Source organism: Martes martes (assembly GCF_963455335.1).
Source record: "Martes martes genome assembly, chromosome: 7".
Lineage (NCBI taxonomy): Eukaryota > Metazoa > Chordata > Mammalia > Carnivora > Mustelidae > Martes > Martes martes.
Window position 1 is genome coordinate 14,243,937 of NC_137894.1, and position 17,883 is coordinate 14,261,819.

Consider the following 17,883-nt stretch of genomic DNA (forward strand, 5'->3'; position numbering starts at 1 on the left):
TATATAGAAATTCAGTAGAAAATGGATTATAATCAAGATTAAAGGGAGATAAAAAAGTGCATGACGGGCTTAGGCCATAGGAAGTATGTCCACATTTCTTCTATGCTCTGAACATCTCTATAGAAGTGTATTTTTGGAAATTGCCACATGTATTACATTACAAACTTATAATTTCTAGTTCAGAGACTGGCTTTGTGACCCTAAATTGTCTTTGTTTATTGCAAGGGTGGTGGGAATTTTTTTTTTTTTTTTTTTTTTAGAGTTTTTATTTATTTATTTTGAGAGAGAGAGAGAGAGAATGAGAGTGAGTAAGCATGCGAGGGGGAAGGTCAGAGGGAGAAGCAAAACCCCTTTTGAGCAGGAAGGGAGCCTGATGCGGGACTCCATCCAGAGGCTCCAGGATCATGACCTGAGCTGATCAGTTGCTCAACCCACTGAGCCACCCAGGCACCCATGATGGGAAATTCTTAAGCTGAAGTTATTTTTAATAAATCATACAAGAAATGTGTATATGTCCACATGGGCTCTTGATGATATTTTAGGAGGAGTTGTTTTCAAAGCCATCTAAGACTGGTAAGTTGTGGGGGCATTATAGAAGTTGGGCAAAAGAAGTAATCCTCTAATAGCGAGATTATCAAAATAGCAATAAAACTAGGAAGGCAGCAGTTGTCAATATGGAATTAAAAATACTGTGAGTGGAAAAATACTAGTTAGACATATATACATATATTTGTATACTATGAAAAAAATTACAATATATCTTTAGAATGTTTATTGGTAAAGGAGTTAACAACAACAACAACAACAAAAAACTATTCAGAGCCTAGAAAACTTCCTACTTTCCATTGCACTCCACAATTGTACACCATCATATTTAGAAGATGTTTTATTCTATCAACATTTCCCAAAGATTGCCCTAGACTGGAATCACCAGAGACAAAGCTGTAAATATTCAGAGTCACGGACACTGCACGTCCTGGAAGTGATGAGATTGGGAATTCAGTATTTTCTAGAAAGTTCTAAAAATGGTGATTCTGATGGGGAGTTGGCTTCAACACTTCCGGGCCTTGCCTCCAAATTCAAAAACAAAAACCAAAACAGTCCAAACAAGGTTGTTCAATAAGAAAAATAAGTAGTTATGTTTGTTTAACAAAGCACTCCAGGTAGCTTAGAAAAATCTATTTCAGGAGATCCTCCAGACAGCAGAATAATTTATAGTGACCAATGGAAGCCCATTTGGTACAATGTGTAGATGTGAGTGACGTCAGCTGTTTTATCATTTTAGAAAACAGTAAATCGTGGGGTTACTGCTTGGGTATGTCATTTATTTATCTACTTTTATTTTTTGAACTCCAATCTTCTCATCTCTTGGGAGTAAACAGGTCTCCCAACACCAACCAGCAGTGATTCTAGAAATCTATAATAAGGTATATTTTAAATAATGGAAAAATTCAAAGTAGTGGATGCATTTACCCAGACATGTATTGAAAAGGAGTCAGGAGAAGTTCTTATTTTGGAGAGAAGATGTGTCAAGAAAGAGGAAGGTAGGGGGGAGGCTGTTAACAATATTTTGAGCCCTAAATATAGGTTAGGTCCAGGACTAAGCACTTTGTATAAATTATGCAATTTTAATCTTCATGCAAACCCTAAGAGGTGAGGTAGGTCTATCAAATAAGAAATCAAGGTGTAATAAAGTTAAGCAATGTTCCTAAAGACACCTGCTAATTAGCAGCAGAGCAAGAATTCAGACCAGCAGGGTTGACTTAGTGCTCCAAACTGCATTCGTTTTTAGGAACAAAAATATGTACATTTGACAACACAGATTGGACTCTGTGAGTAACTACAGACACTGTCCTGTGCTCCCTTCAGATGATAATACTACTTGGTTTGAAGGAAATTCATAATTATTTTTTTCTGTGATTTCTCCCCTCCCCGCCCCCTCTCTAATACCTCAGAGCTGTGGCAGATGATAAGGTTGCAAAGCACGCCTTGTTTGAAGCTTACCAACATGGTTTCAAATATCAGTCTTATTATTGTGCACCTTGCTGCCAAATGGCTTAAAAAAATTTCTTTCCCCCCATCTGTGACATATTACTATGGTCAGATCATGAGCTTGTTAAGTTTGACAACTTTCCTTTTGATAATTATGTTGAAATTATGGTTCAAATGATTGAAGAAGTCAAGGCATTAAATAACATGGACACCATTAAAGAGGAAAAAAAAATTATTATTTAATTAGAGGACTACCCTTTCTATTGTTACTTTATTTTCAAGTTCTGTGGAAATAGGATCCCTGCTGTTTGCAGTTTCTGGCTATCTTAATTCCCCTCATTATTAATTCCTTTTACCCCTCTCCCTCTAATCAGCCCTCTCCCTCTAATCAGCCCCAGTGCAGTGTGTTTGGAAGCCTGGTTTTACTGCGCATTTCATTTTGGATTCCAGGCTGACTGGTAGACCCAGCAAAGACTCAGTCAGTAGCCAAGGTCAAGGGCATACCTTGTGAACACCACAGCCACATCTCACATACAGTTTATGCAATTGTTACACTTCAGTGTCAGAGTTCATTGAGAATTTCCATAAATCTGATGGGTAATGTGCCAAATGAGATTAGAGAGGGCTTCGTGTGATCACGGTCAAATGAAAATATCTTATGTTAATTTCCTAGTATAAGCTTGAGGCAGGTAGTTAATACTTTCTGTGAAGAGCTAGAGACACAGACAGGGAGGGAACACGAGCTGTTGTCCACATAGATGAAGCATGTGAGCGTCTCAGATCAAAAAATATAACTGCTGGAATTTGCAGAATTTTGTCGTTAGGTTTTAGTCCTTCTCCTTATGTTGTTTTTATATTATCTGTTGACTCTTACCCTAATTGCTACCTTCAAACCTATTTTTCACTTAAATCAATTTTATAGGTTGCATTTATACACTTGGATGTCACCACATTCTTCAAGTTATTTTGTTGCAAAATAGAAAACCAAGAGGACAAAAGAGCATTAGCAAATGGAGGGCTGTTTACAGATTTAATCTCTAACTACTTATCCATACACGCATTTTTCTTTTAAGCCTTGACCTGTAGCAACCCAATTCTGAAAAGTACATTTTCAACCACCCATCTTGGAATGGATACAAAAACATTGACTCACTTATAGTTGAAAATAAAACAACATTAATATTTTAAGGAAGATTTAGGAAGAGGACTTATGAAAACAGACCTGTCAGCTATCCCTGGGCTTCTGGTCACCCAACACCACGGAGAACACAAGAGTCTTCACCTTAGTCTTTGGCGTTCATTGAATATGCTGAGAAGAGCTCAGATGTAAATACAACTCAAAAAATAAATGCAGGGGGCTGAAGCATCTATTATTATTATTATTTTATTTAATTTCTTTTCAGTGTAACAGAATTCATTGTTTATGCACCACAACCAGTGCTCCATGCAATATGCGCCCTCCTTAATACCCACCACCAGGCTCCCCCTGACGCATCTATTATTGATGATCGGGACTGTTAGTATTACAGAAATTTAATTTAATTTGGCATGCATTTATGGAGCACCCACTCCGTCCCTCACAAGACCTCTGGAATTATGGGTGTTGTGGGGAACCTCAGGAAAAATCGGATGGCTTCTGCAGAAAGCCTGTAAAATCTCATTAGGTCTTCATAACAAACAAGTACGTAATGAGGCCAGAAGTCACGTGATTAAAAGGTGACATGGCAAATACAGGCAGGATCACTTCAGACCAAACCCGGGAGGAATCAGAGGAACGTAATGCGCTTGTGGAGGAAAGTTCTAGGATGGCTTTGGAGCAAGGGGTAGGATTTGAGTAGGAAAAGGCGAAAACCAAAGGCACTTTGAGGTGGTGAGAATAGCATGAGGTCAGGTGGGGCGATGGACCTGGTTTTGTTCGAGATTCTGTCAGCCGTGGAAGCAAAAGCTCAGGGAAGACAGGAGACCCCAGTTCCTGTTCTGGCTCCGACATTTCCATCCTGCGAGGCCACGTAAAATTTAGTTAACCTGTTTCTTCACCAGTGAAATGAGAACATCAGAGCGGCATCTCCAAGATTCTTTCCAGCTCTAGAGCTCAGTGGGCCCTGGAGCTCAATGGCTCTGATTTTGTGTCTGGAGACAGAACTGAATTCTATTTCCAGCTTTAACTAACTGTGAGAACTAGTTTCCTAACTACAGGAAATCTGTTACTCACCTATAAAATGAGGGCAATCTGGCATAAAAGTAGTTGAAAAAAGTGAATATGTTTGGCAGATAGTAGTGCTTAGAACAAGTGAGTGAGTTTCCCAATTTTATGAAGAATGATTTTTTTTTTAGAGGGACATTTGTATAGAGAGTATAGAGAGGGGAGGTTTGAAGATGAATCAGTGTAATCTTATGTAGGCCCGGGGAGGAAGCTTACTTAGATGTGAAGCTACAGAATTTCAGGTATTGGTGGGCATAGTGACTGCCTAGAAGTAGCTAAAATACAGAGTTGATAAACTTTGTGAAAGCTGGAGATGGGACTCATGGGCCACTGATCACAGGTGTTCAGTGCAACTGTGAGAAGGAATGAATGAGTAGAAAACTGTGCTCCCCAACCTGGCTGCCTGCCTGCTCCCGAGTCCTGTTGGAGGTACTGGTGCCTTGGATTCTTCCCCAGACGATTCTGATATAATTGGTCTGGGGCGTCGTCTGGGCATGGAGATTTTTAAAACCCCACAGGTATAGAGAGAAAAGAGCAAGATCTCAGCGTGTTCAAAAGAGGGAGAAGCATCTGATGAAAATTTACCCACTTAGGTACCAGGCTATGGGCAGGGGGCTTTGCTTCTTTGTTATCTTGTATGGAATTCACACCTGTTCTCTGGTTCTCCAGGTAAGGGACTCCAGGTAAGTCACACCAGCTTGGGACTCAGAAAGGCAGTAGAACACAGAAGTCCTGCCTGTCTTGACTCTCCGATGACTTCTTTTAAGGGAATAAAAGGGAAGAACAAAAATTGGCTAGTGTGACACTTCATCTTTCCAGATCTCACTAATGGCACACTTCAAAGCTCTGAAACCCATAATCTAAGTCTAACATAACAACAATATCTGTAAATATCCTAAATTCATTTAGTTCTTTACTTTGCTCAAAATGTTTCATGGGATCACTTGGAAGCTAAATGTTTCAGTTTTTTTGCTATTTGGACCACTTCAGTGATCGGGTTTACCATCTCAAGTCAATAACAAGTAATAATTTTGGAGGGGAAAGGGAGATTTGGAAGAGCCAGCTGGTAATCAGCAAGCCAAGAAAAAGGCTTGGAAGTAGAAAAGCAATATTTATTGAATCCGTAATTATGTGCCAGGTACCGTGAGAGAGGCTTACTGTATATCCCCCTTTTCATTCTGTAGGAGGTTCATTGTCTTTCCAGCAGCTGAACCCATTCTTCTTTTGGAGTATCTCTGTGCTGTGGGTTTTGAGGCTGCAGAAGCATGTGAGATGGCAGAGAGACAGCTAGACACCCGTCAACAGACATCACCATTGTGCCCCATCACGGCTGCAAAAACCTGACAGTGGCGTGTCTAGTGGCGTGTCTTCTAATTGGACAACAAGTAGCCTAGCTTCTCCTGTCCTCTCTGTTTCCTAGCTTCTTGGTTCCTCTTCATTTTCCTTGTCTGATTTTCCATATTTCCCTTCCCAAATGCTTATTCTCCACTGAAAGTACCCAGAGTCCCTATCTCTCCTTTGCAACTAAGAACGTTGACTAGCACAAACTAGCATGAGACAACTCTGAGAAACTGATCTCATCATGTCCCTCTTGGAAAGGAGGAAGGCAGTTCACAGAGGTTAAGCAACGTGTCCAATGTCAGAGAGTGGAGAGGGGAGGAGCTAGCGTCCCCTTTGGGTTTTTCCTGCATAAACTGTCCTATAAGGAGCAAACAGCCCTAACCCTTAAAAATCCCGGGGACTTTATTCTATCATTTCATATGAAACAATGAGATTCCTTTGACCTTGAGGTACCGTTAAATCGTAACATATTAATTTCAGAGAAAAGAGGAAGGTTTGCCATCCATTTTCAAGTGACAATGAAAATCTGTTTTAAAAGATTTCAGGGAATTTGCTTTGCCAGAAGAATTATTTGAATACTTACAGGTAAATTCTTCCATTATCTGGAAAGGTCCCTGATGTAGAACGCCTCGACAGAGACAGTGGAAAGTTTTATGCCACATCTACCGTAAAAAAAAGGAAGCATCCCCCAATGCATGGATTTCTCCAGAGAGGCACGCTTGGAGGATACTTTTCCTGTAGGCGGGGCCTGTTTGGGTCAAGGGCGAGCAGTTGGATGCAGTGGCTGAGAAAATGTGTGCAAGCAGGAGGTGAAGACATGTGTGCAACTCCCGTCATTCTGTGTGCCGCTCTCGGGCAGCCCTAGAAGTGGGTGTCGTGTTCCTGGAACCCTCAGATGGTGATTATGACCGATTACACAAGATGCCATGTTCCCTAATCATATCACTTACATTCCTGCCAACGGTGGTGACAAGGGTTTGAAGGGAGACGATCACAGCTGTCTAATAATAATAATAATAATAAAATCAGATCAAGCAGACAGCGGTGCAGCCGGGAGATCACACACTGGCCGGAGAGGGAGGCTTGGCTGATGGGGTTTTGTCCTCTTTCAAACCCAGCTTACTCCTCCCACCCCCCAGTTCTCTTGTCTCCAGAACCCCTTGGTGGCACAATGATGGGAATTGGGCAGGTGTGGTTTCCACCCGGGATTTATTTATTTATTACATTGGCTCAGGCTCCCTGTTCTGTGAAGTGAACATTGTCACTTGGGTGAATTTGGAGCTTGTCACTGCCAGTATCTAAACAGCTCTTGTGAATCAAAGGAAAAGCACCAGGCCACCCCCGCCCGCCCTGCTCTTCTCTGAAGCCGCCTGAAGCTTAAGACACCACCTCTCTATTCTGCCACTCCGTTTTTAATCTGTCTTCAAAGGGAAAGCCAACTGTCTTGAATTAAACACAAGGCAGTTCTTGAAGTCATGGGTGATGAAAGTGATTAAATAATTAATTCAAACAAAGGTGACTCTGAGGCAGGTTGGAGGTCAGGAAAGAAAGTCTTGATTTAAAGCAGCATTTTCTCGGCATGCTAAGGCAAAAAAAAAAAAAAAAAATTAATGTGATATGAAATGACCATGCTGGAGAGTATTAACCTCTCTCCTTGCTGCCTTAGCACCAGACACATGGGGCTCCTGCTTCTCCCTGAACAGATGAAGGCTGTTTTTCTCTGTTTCAGGGACTTTGGTCCTTCTCTTCCTTTTGCTGGAAGGCTCCTCTTCCTGATGTTTATCTGGGTCACTCTTTTCAGGCACGTAGGTCTCTATTCAATTGTCAGCTCCTCAGAGAAGCCTTTCCTGAGTGCCCTCGCTGTAATATTGCCCCCTTCCCTCACCTAGCTTATACCCTCCTTTTACTTCTTTATTTTTTTTTTAAGATTTTATTTATTTATTTGACAGAGATCACAAGCAGGTAGAGAGGCGGGCAGAGAGAAAGAGGAGGAAGCAGGCTCCCCGCCGAGCAGAGAGCCCGATGCGGGGCTCGATCCCAGGACCCTGAGACCATAACCTGAGCCGAAGGCAGAGGTTTTAACCCACTGAGCCACTCAGGTGCCCTCTTTTTACTTCTTTATAATACCTATAGGATTGCCTGGCATTCTGTCATGTATGAATTCTGTTTCATTGTCACTCTTCTCTACTAGAACTTAAGATCCAAGAGGATAGCATTTTATCTGTTCTTATCTCCCTACAATATTCCCAACACCTAGAATAGTGCCCGGCACGGAATTCCTCGGAATAAATAAAGCAACAAATGTGCGAACTTGAACACTGACATGTTTCCATCCTTTCTGAAATTAAAATGAGCTCTCAGAGATGCTTGAGACAACAAAGGCCCTATGCATAGTTCTTCTTCTTCTTTTTTTTTTTTTAAAGATTTTATTTATTTTTTTGACAGACAGAGATCACAAGTAGGCAGAGAGGCAGGCAGAGAGAGAGAGGAGGAAGCAGGCTCCCTGCTGAGCAGAGAGCCCGATGTGGGGCTCGATCCCAGGACTCTGGGATCATGACCTGAGCTGAAGGCAGAGGCTTTAACCCACTGAGCCACCCAGGCGCCCCCTATGCATAGTTCTAAATGATGAAGCCCACCCCCTAGAATTATAAATTCAGATTTAGGCTTGCACTGAATTCTTAAAAAACAAAAGGGAGCAAAGCTAATGCTTTCAACTGGCTGCTTTCCTGGCTTTGAAACAAACCACCGGTGCTTTTGAGATTCTTTCTCCAAAGAGTCAAGAATGTTTATCAGAAGGCATGTATGGCTTCCATTTTGTGATGAAATATGTCCCATGAGAAGCCTACCTCCCCATGTGCTCTGCTGGGTGCGTATATCTGGTTTATAGCAAGTGAGCTGAAGCAGACAGGTCTCGAGCCAGTGTTATGAGTGTAAGTGACAGCCAGTCTGATGGGGACTAAATCCTGCATGTGAGCCTGGCTATATCCAGCTGTCTGGATGGGTTGGGAACAATTGTTTGGCAAGCCCTTGACCCTTCACCTGTCCAAAGTGGCAAGTATGTAAGTGGATTTGTAATGGTAATTATTTTGAATGTCTCAATACTGTTTGCTAATCTCTGCCATCTCTAGACAACCTGTTAGATTTTTCCAAGGGCCCCTGTCCTGATGATAAAAACGCACAGTCCCAAACTTCTCTTAAATCAGATATTCTGCCCAATTAGATAATGCTGAGTTTTAAAGCTAGAGAATATGCCTTCTCTTACCAAAGTCATCCCGGCGATATTTTATTCATGATACTAGGTGCAGAACCAACACAGAAAAACTTAGATAAAATGGTTGTTATTTATATGCAGAAATTAACTGCCCATAGGGAAACAAGAATACGGGGCAGCGTGATAGTTCTAAGCTGCTGGCGTGACTCGAGTGGGCTTGTGTGCAAGGGATTCTGGGGGAAGCAGGATATTTGGACCAGGTGGTACAGGGACACAGGCATAAAGGTAAGATGGCTGAAGGGCATTGTAAATTCAGGTGTGGATGGGGAGGTTTCAGTCTAGAGGAGACTAGGGTAAGAGCAGAAGAGAAAGCCTAGCATTCATTGTCATGGATGGTGAGAGGCGTTGAGCCACAGTTCATAATTTAAGTCCTGGCCTTTAGGGCAGAGGTCAGGAAAGCAGCTTTTGAGTCAGGGCCCCTGGTCACCAGGAGGACACAGGAGAGAGGCCTCCATTCCATGAGCAGCTGGAGTACACATCGGAGAAACTAAGGCCGGAAGTTCCTCACATGCAACCAGCATAGAGTGAGGTTGGAAAGTGTGAGCCGGAAGCTACACAGGTGGAAAATGACCACATTGGCTCTTGAGAATCCTTGGCTTTGGGGCTCTGGGGCAGCGGGGAATTTTAATTTGTGCCATCTTTCCAGCCCCTGTGAAGCCAAAACAAAGGTATTATGCGTATAGATAAACTCTATTAATTGATGTAGCTGTTTAAATGGCATCCACGGGCAATTATTTCCTATCATGATTTAAAAAATTTCAGCAAATATTTGTGATTCTTTTTCGCATAGGATGACATATCATAATTAAATAATTAGGTTTAGATATTATGTCACGGTTATAACTATGAACACAATTAAGAGACTCATTAAAAATTTCAAGACTGATGAATAAGCTTCATTTAAAAGTCTTCTGTCTTTAGGAGAATTCAAATGGAAATAGTGTGGTTGGAAGGGACCCGAGCTTGTATGAATGTTATGATATATAGAGACATAATTGCTGTCAATGTAAGTAATGTGGCTTTGCTGAGTAAAATAAGATGATTGCTTAGGGTTTTCCAAAACCTCCTAAAATTGCTTCTATACCACATGTAACCACATGTGGTATAAATAAAATGTGAGTCAAAGGGATGAGGAAAGATAAACATATAATTAAAAACAGCTCAGTAGATACTTGGGCTCATTCATTTCAACGATGGCATCTGCAGTTTATGGAGCGGTGATACACCCGCAATATATGGGCGTTGACTACATGCCATAAAACACATCAATGCAGCTTGGGCCCAAATTATTATACACAGACAATAAATCCACCCTGTTAACAGGATAAATATGATAACTGTTGATAATGTTGGAAAGTGGCATGATGTGATCCCTAAGTAAATAGTTGGGTGTTCTTAAGAAACAAAGATTACTTTAGCTTTTAGTGCCCTCCCATGACTTCCGTTCTATTATCCGTATTATCTGTAGTTTGAATTAAAAGAAAGATTGTGGCCTTGAAAGCATGCTGATTACTGTTTGTGATTCTAATAAAAGACATCAGGCCAGCCATTTATTTGTGAAAATGAAATTTTGTATGCTGAAGGTCAGTTTTAGTTGAAGTAATATAAGAAGCAAAAGTCAAGGTTCCTTTACCATTAAAATTGCTCATGAAGCAAGTCTTTGGTATGCTACCCTTAACCTTGAAATCTGCCCTGTATGTTGTAAGTAAAAGAGTACATTCTTGTCACAATACGATGATGGAGTCTCCATGGCTTTCTTTAAGAAAGAGTTTTCTTTGTCTTTAAGAAAGAGTTATCCAATCAGATGGAGAAACCTCTTCACAAACTGCTAAATGAAATAGTCCAGTAAGATATATTTAAATACGAATTGAGTATTAGTTTCTCGTCAACCATCTAAAAAATGGAGCATTTTGGTATTTTTTATTTCTTTATTTTTTTCAGTATGGTTTACATCAGGCACTAGAGTGAGTAAGTGTTTTAGGGTAGATTGTCAAGGAAACTGATGATGCTATTTCATATACCATTGTATAGAAAATATAGAAGTATCATATTTTTCTGGGTGCAAAGAAAGGAAGCAAACAAGTATGTATAAAATGTTATCAAAGATGTAGTTTTTATGACTATCATCTTTTGGGTGATTGGCACTTTATTCTGCATGGATGTAAAGTTTAATTCAAAAAGTGTATCTGTAGGTATGTGGGGTGTGTGTGTGTGTGTGTGTGATGTATTTACATATATATGTATATAATTTTTCTCTTTGAAGACTTTTTGATCAACTTCACTAAAATATTATTTATATACAAAAAAGGTCACCAATTTAAAGAGACAATTTGATGAGTTTTGATAAATGCAGCCATGTGACCATCACTACAATCATGCTGTAGAGAATTTTGATCACATTCAAGCATTCCTTCATGCTTTTATATCATTAATTTCCTTCCTTTCTAGCCTGTGACAACCACTAATATTTATTTTTGGCCCTTATAGTTTTGCATGTTCTAGAATTTCATTTAAATGGAATTATACCTTACATAGCATTTTGTGTTTGGCCTTTTCCCACTCAGTATATTATAATGCTTTTGAGATTAATCATGATTCTCTGTATCCGTATTTTTTTTTTTAATTTTAAATTGCTGGGTCATAGGGTAGATGTACATGTAACTTATAAGAAACTGCCAAACTCTTTTCCGAAGTGGCTGTAATGGTCAACTAATCTTCAAAAAATCAGGAAAGAAAGTCCAATGGAAAAAAGGCAGTGTCCAATGGACTGTCCAATGGAAAAAAATTTCCACAAATGGTGTTGGAAAACTGGACAGTGACATGTAGAAAAATGAAACTGGACTGTTTTCTCACACCATACACAAAAATAAACTTAAAATGGATGAAAGACCAAAATGTGAGACAGGAATCCATTAAAATCCTAGAAGAGAAAATAGGCAACAACATTTTTGACCTTGGCCACAGCAGCTTGTTCGTAGACAGGTCTCCAAGACAAGGGAAACAAAAGGAAAGACGAACTATTGGGACTTTGCCAGGATAAAAAGCTTCTGCAATAACAAAAGAAACAATCAACAAAACTAAAAGGTAACTAGAGGAATGGGAGAAGATATTTGCAAATGACATATCGGATAAGGGATTAGTATCCAAAATCTGTAAAGAACTTATCAAACTCAACCCCCCCAAAACAAATAATCCATTTAAGAAATGGGCAGAAGACATGAATAGACACTTTTCCAAAGAAGATATCCAGATTGCTAACAGATACAGGAAAAGATGCTCAACATTCCTCAGCATCAGGGAAATGTAAATCAAAATCACAATGAGATACCACCTCACACCAGTCAGAATGGCTAAACTTAACAACTCAGGGAAGGACATGTTGGTAAGAATGCAGAGAAAGGGCAACCCTTTTGTGCTGTTGGTGGGAATGCAAACTGGTGCAGCCATTCTGGAAAACAGTATGGAGTTTCCTCAAAAAGTTAAAAATAGAAGTACCCTATGACCCAGCAATTGCATTACTAGATATTTATCTGAAGGATACAAAAATGCTGATGCAAAGGTGCACATACGCTCCAATATTTATAGCAGCATTATCAACAATAACCAGATTACAGAAAAGAGCCCAAATGTCCATCAACTGATGAATAGATAAAGAAGATGTGGTGTACACACACATAAACACACACACACACACACACACACACATACACACACACACAGAGTGGAATATTACTGGGAGAAAAACAGAATGAAATCTTGCCATTTGTAACAACATGGCTGGAATTAGAGGGTATTATGCTAAGTGGAATAAATCAGATAGAGAAAGACAAATACTGTATGATTTCACTCCTATGTGGAATTTAAGAAACAAAACAGATGAGCATAGGGGAAGGGAAGGAAAAATAAAATCAGATAAAAACAGAGGGAGGCAAACTATAAGAGACTCTTAACTATGGAGAACAAACCAAAGGTTGCTGCAGGGGAAGTCGGGGTCGGGGAATGGACTAAATGGGTGATGGACATTAAGGAGAGCACTTGTTGGGATGAGTACTGGGTTTTATATGCAAGTGATGAATCACTAAATTCTACTCTCCAAACCAATAGTACACTTATGTCAACTAACTTGAATTTAAATTACAAAATGAAGTGTATATACTCCAGTGTTTTTTAGCATAATCACAAAATTGTAACCATCACTATAATAATCACTTGCAGGACATACTCATCATCCTTCCCATCCCACCCCCACTGAAAAACAACAACAACAACAACAACAACAAAACTAAAGCGGCGGTACTATTTTACATTCCACTAGCAATATAAGGCACTTCTGGTTTCACATATTTGCCAGCACTCCATAGTGTTCATCTTTTTAATTTCAGCCATTTTAATGAGTGCATAGTAGAATCTCATTGTGTTTTGATTTGCATTTCCCTGATGACTAATGATGTTGAATATATTTGCATGTGCTTTTTTGTCATTCACATATCTTCTTCAATTGTTTTCTGTGCACTCTAAACATGGGTTTGTTTGTCTTCATATTATTGAGTTGTAAAAGTTCTCTATTTTGGGTTCAAGTTCTTTGTCACATAGGTGTTTTGGACACATTTTACCCTAGTTTGTACTTTGTCTTCTCATTTTTTTACAGTCTTTTGAAGGACAACAGTTAAAATTTTTTTGATGAAATCTAATTCACATATAGTTGTACTAGTTAATACCTCTGTCTTATCCAACAGATTTAGTCTAGCCAAATGGCACAAAGATTTTTCTCTTATGTTTTCTTCTAGAAGTTTAATAAGTGTAACCGTTATATTAGGTGTACTATTATCTGCTTTAGTTAATTTCGTTGATGGTATGCAATAAGCACTGAGGTTCGTTTTTCATGTAAGGCTGAGAAATTGTTACAATGCCTGTGTTGAGAAGGTTATCCTTTTCCCATTGAATTGTCTTGGCATCTCTCTTGAAAATTCATTTATTGTATACATCTGTCTTTGTTTCTGGACACTCAGTTCTATTCCATTGTACTATTTGTATAACCTCATGCCAATACCATGCTCTTATGATTATTGTAGTTTTATAACAAGTCTTAAAAAGAAAGTAAGTTTTCCAAATTTGTTCCTTTTTAAAACAAAATTGGGTATTTTGGGTTCTTTGAATTTCCACATCCGAATTTCCATTTAGAATAATTTGTCTATTTCTACAAAAATGCTTTCTTATATTTTCATTAGAATTTCATTAAGCATATGTATCAATTTAGGGATAATTGGTATCTTAATAATACTGAGCATATGAACATGGTGTTTTGCTTCATTTATTTAATTTCTCTCAGTGATGGTTTGCACATATTTTGTTAAATGTGTCCCAGAGTATCTTATATTCTTACGTTGTTGCAAATGATATGCCTTTTACATTTCCATTTATAATTGTTTATTCCTAATAAGTGGAAATGCAATTGATTTTTAAAAACATTGACTTTGAAGCCTATAATTTATTAGTTATACTAGCTTTTAAAAACAGATTTCTCAGAATATTTTACCTAGACGACCATGTGTGTGAGTAAAGAAAATTTTGCTTCTTCCTTTTCAAAATATATACCTTTTCTTTCTTTTTTCTTGCCCTATTGCACTAGCTGGGACCCTAGTAGAATGTTAAATTTATGAGTATTGGGAATGGACATCTAATCTCATTCTTTTTCTGTGGGGGAAGACTTTTAGTTTTCCAGCAATAAGTATGGTATTGTAGTTTTGATGTTGTTGTTTTGTACTGTTTTTTAGTTTCCCTTTCTCAGATTAAGGAAGGTTACCAAGTGATGAACAGATTTTGGATTTTGTTAAAGGGTTTTTTGTCATCTCTCTCTTTTTTTAAAATATTTTTTATTTATTTGACAGAGATCACAAGTAGGCGGAGAGGCAGGCAGACAGAGAGGGGGAAGCAGGCTCTCTGCTGAGCAGAGAGTCCAATGTGGGGCTCAATATCAGGACCCTGAGACCATGACCTGAGCCGAAGGTGGAGGATTAACCCACTGAGCCACCCAGGCACCCCTTGTCATCTCTTGAAAACAATCATGTTGTTTATTTGTTGGTACTGCTAGTCCGTTAATGTGGTGAATTACACTGTTGATTTTCAGATGTTAAAACAATTTTGCATTCTTGGGATCAACCCCACTTAGTCATGATGTAACATTCTATTTATATATTTTTGGATTTGGTTTTCTAAAAAATTTTTAAGTTTGTGTTCATGGTCATGAGGAATACTGGTCTGGAAGTACTTTTTTTCTTGAAAATTTTTTCTAGATTTCATAGTGATGACCAAAACCAAAGCCCCCCAAAATAAGTTGGACTGAGTTTCCACCCTCTTTGTTTTCTGGAGGAATTGACATAAACTACTGTTATGAATTCCTTAAATGTTTGATAGAGTTCACCAGAGAAGCCTTCTGGCTGTGGCTATTTCTTTTTTGGAAGGTTTTATAACCTTAAGTTACATTTTTTTAAAAAATTTAATTTCTTTTCAGTGTAACAGAATTCATTGTTTATGCACCACACCCAGTGCTCCATGCAATACGTGCCCTCCATAATACCCACCACCAGGCTCCCCCAACCTCCCACCCCCCCACCCCTTCAAAACCCTTAGATTGTTTTTCAGAGTCCATAGTCTCTCATGGTTCATCTCCCCCTCCAATTTCCCTCAACTCCCTTCTCCTCTCCATCTACCCATGTCCTCCGTGTTATTTGTTATGTTCCATAAATAAGTGAAACCATATGATAATTGACTCTCTCTGCTTGACTTATTTCACTCAGCATAATCTCTTCCAGTCCCGTCCATGTTGCTACAAAAGTTGGGTATTCATCCTTTCTGATGGAGGCATAATACTCCATAGTGTATATGGACCATATCTTCCTTATCCATTCATCCGTTGAAGGACATTTTGGTTCTTTCCACAGTTTGGCGACCGTGGCCATTGCTTCTATGAACATTGGGGTACAGATGGCCCTTCTTTTCACTACATCTGTATCCTTGGGGTAAATACCCGGTAGTGCAATTGCAGGGTCATAGGGAAGCTCTATTTTTAATTTCTTAAGGAATCTCCACACTGTTCTCCAAATTGGCTGCACCAACTTGCATTCCCACCAACAGTGTAAGAGGGTTCCCCTTTCTCCACATCCTCTCCAACACATGTTGTTTCCTGTCTTGCTAATTTTGGCCATTCTAACTGGTGCAAGGTGGTATCTCAATGTGGTTTTAATTTAAATCTCCCTGATGGCTAGTGATGATGAACATTTTTTCATGTGTCTTATAGCCATTTGTATGTCTTCAGTTCATGTTCATGTCTTTTGCCCATTTTTTGACATGATTATCTGTTTTGTGTGTGTTGAGTTTGAGAAGTTCTTTATAGATCCTGTATATACTATTGGCATTATCTAATTCTTCTTGGCTAAGTAAGTTTTGATAGTTTGTATCTTCCAAGGAATTTGTCATATCATCTAAGTTGTTGAATATCTTGGTATAAAGTTGGTCATAATATTCTCTTAGTAACCTTTTAAAATCTGAAGCATTTGTAGGTGAAGTCCACTCTTTCACTCCTGAAAAAAGTAATTTGTGTAGTATTTTCTCTCTTTCTTCCTGTTTGGGTTAGCTAAAGCTGTTGTTTTCCAAGAAACTGACTTTTCAAACAACTTATAGTTTTCCTGCTTCCACTTGTAGTTCTCTGGTCTTATCTTTATCATTTCATTTCATTTCATTTCTTCACTGGGTTTAATTTAATTTTCTTTTTCTAGTTCTTAGGTTTAAAACTTGAATAAATGACTTGATTTCTTTTTCTTCTTTAATATATGCATTTTTTATTGTGTTATATTATTCACCATACTGTACATCATTAGTTTTTGATGTAATGTTCCATGATTCATTATTTGCGTATAACACCCAGTGCTCCATGCAATCTGTGCCCTCCTTAATACCCATCACAAGGCTCACTTACCCAGCCCCCCAACCTCCCTCCCTTCTAAAACCCTTAGTTTATTTCCTGGAGTCCATAATCTCTCATGGTTCGACTCCCACTTTGATTTCTCCCCTTTCATTTTTCCCTTCTCCTAATGTCCTCCATGCATTTAATTCTAATAAATATCCCTCCAAAAGCACTATTTTAATGATAGCACACAAGGATATATCTTGCTTTCATTTTTGTTAATTTTTTTTCTAATTTCCCTTGTAATTTCTTCTTTGATACACAGACACTTCGAAGTGCATTGCTAAACTTCCAAATATTTTCAGATTTTTCAGATGTCTTTCTGATATTCTAATTGAATTCTACAGTGGTCAGAGAATACACTTTTTGTTGTTCCAATTCTTTTAAAATTATTGAGTCATCTTATATGGTTCAAAATATTGTCTTTCTTGGTAAATGTTTGAGAGAGGGAGACAGAGACAGAGGGCATGTGTGAGTGGGGTGAGGAGGGAAAGAAGGAGAGGGAAAGAGAGAATCTTAAGCAAATTCCATGCCCAATATGGAGCCGGATGCAGGGCTTGATCTCACTAGTCTGAGCTCATGACCTGAGCCGAAATCAAGAGTTGGATGCTTAACTGACTGAGTCAGCCAAGCACCTTTTGTTTTTACATTTAAATTCTTTTTCTGGTAGTTAGCATATAGTTGGGGCTTGAATTTTAATCAAATTTGACAAAATTTGCCTTTTACTTGATGTGTTTAAACCATTACAATTAATGTATTTATCAAATTGTTCCAGTTTATAAGAGACTCTTAATCTCACAGAGCAAACTGAGGGTTGCTGGGGGTAGGGGGGTAGGGAGAGGGTGGTTGGGTTATGGACATAGGGGAGGGTATATGCTATGGTGAGTGCTGTGAAGTGTGCAAGCCTGATGATTCATAGACCTGTACCCTTGGGGCTAATAATACATTATATGTTAATAAAAAAAAGAAAGAGAGATTTAAAAAATTGTTCTGGTTCAATCTATGACCGGGCTATTTGTTTTATACTTTTCCTGTTTTCTTATCTTCTTTTGTACTGTCTTGCTATGATTCTATTTTCTCTCTATTATTTATTATTAGTTTTTGTTTTATTTT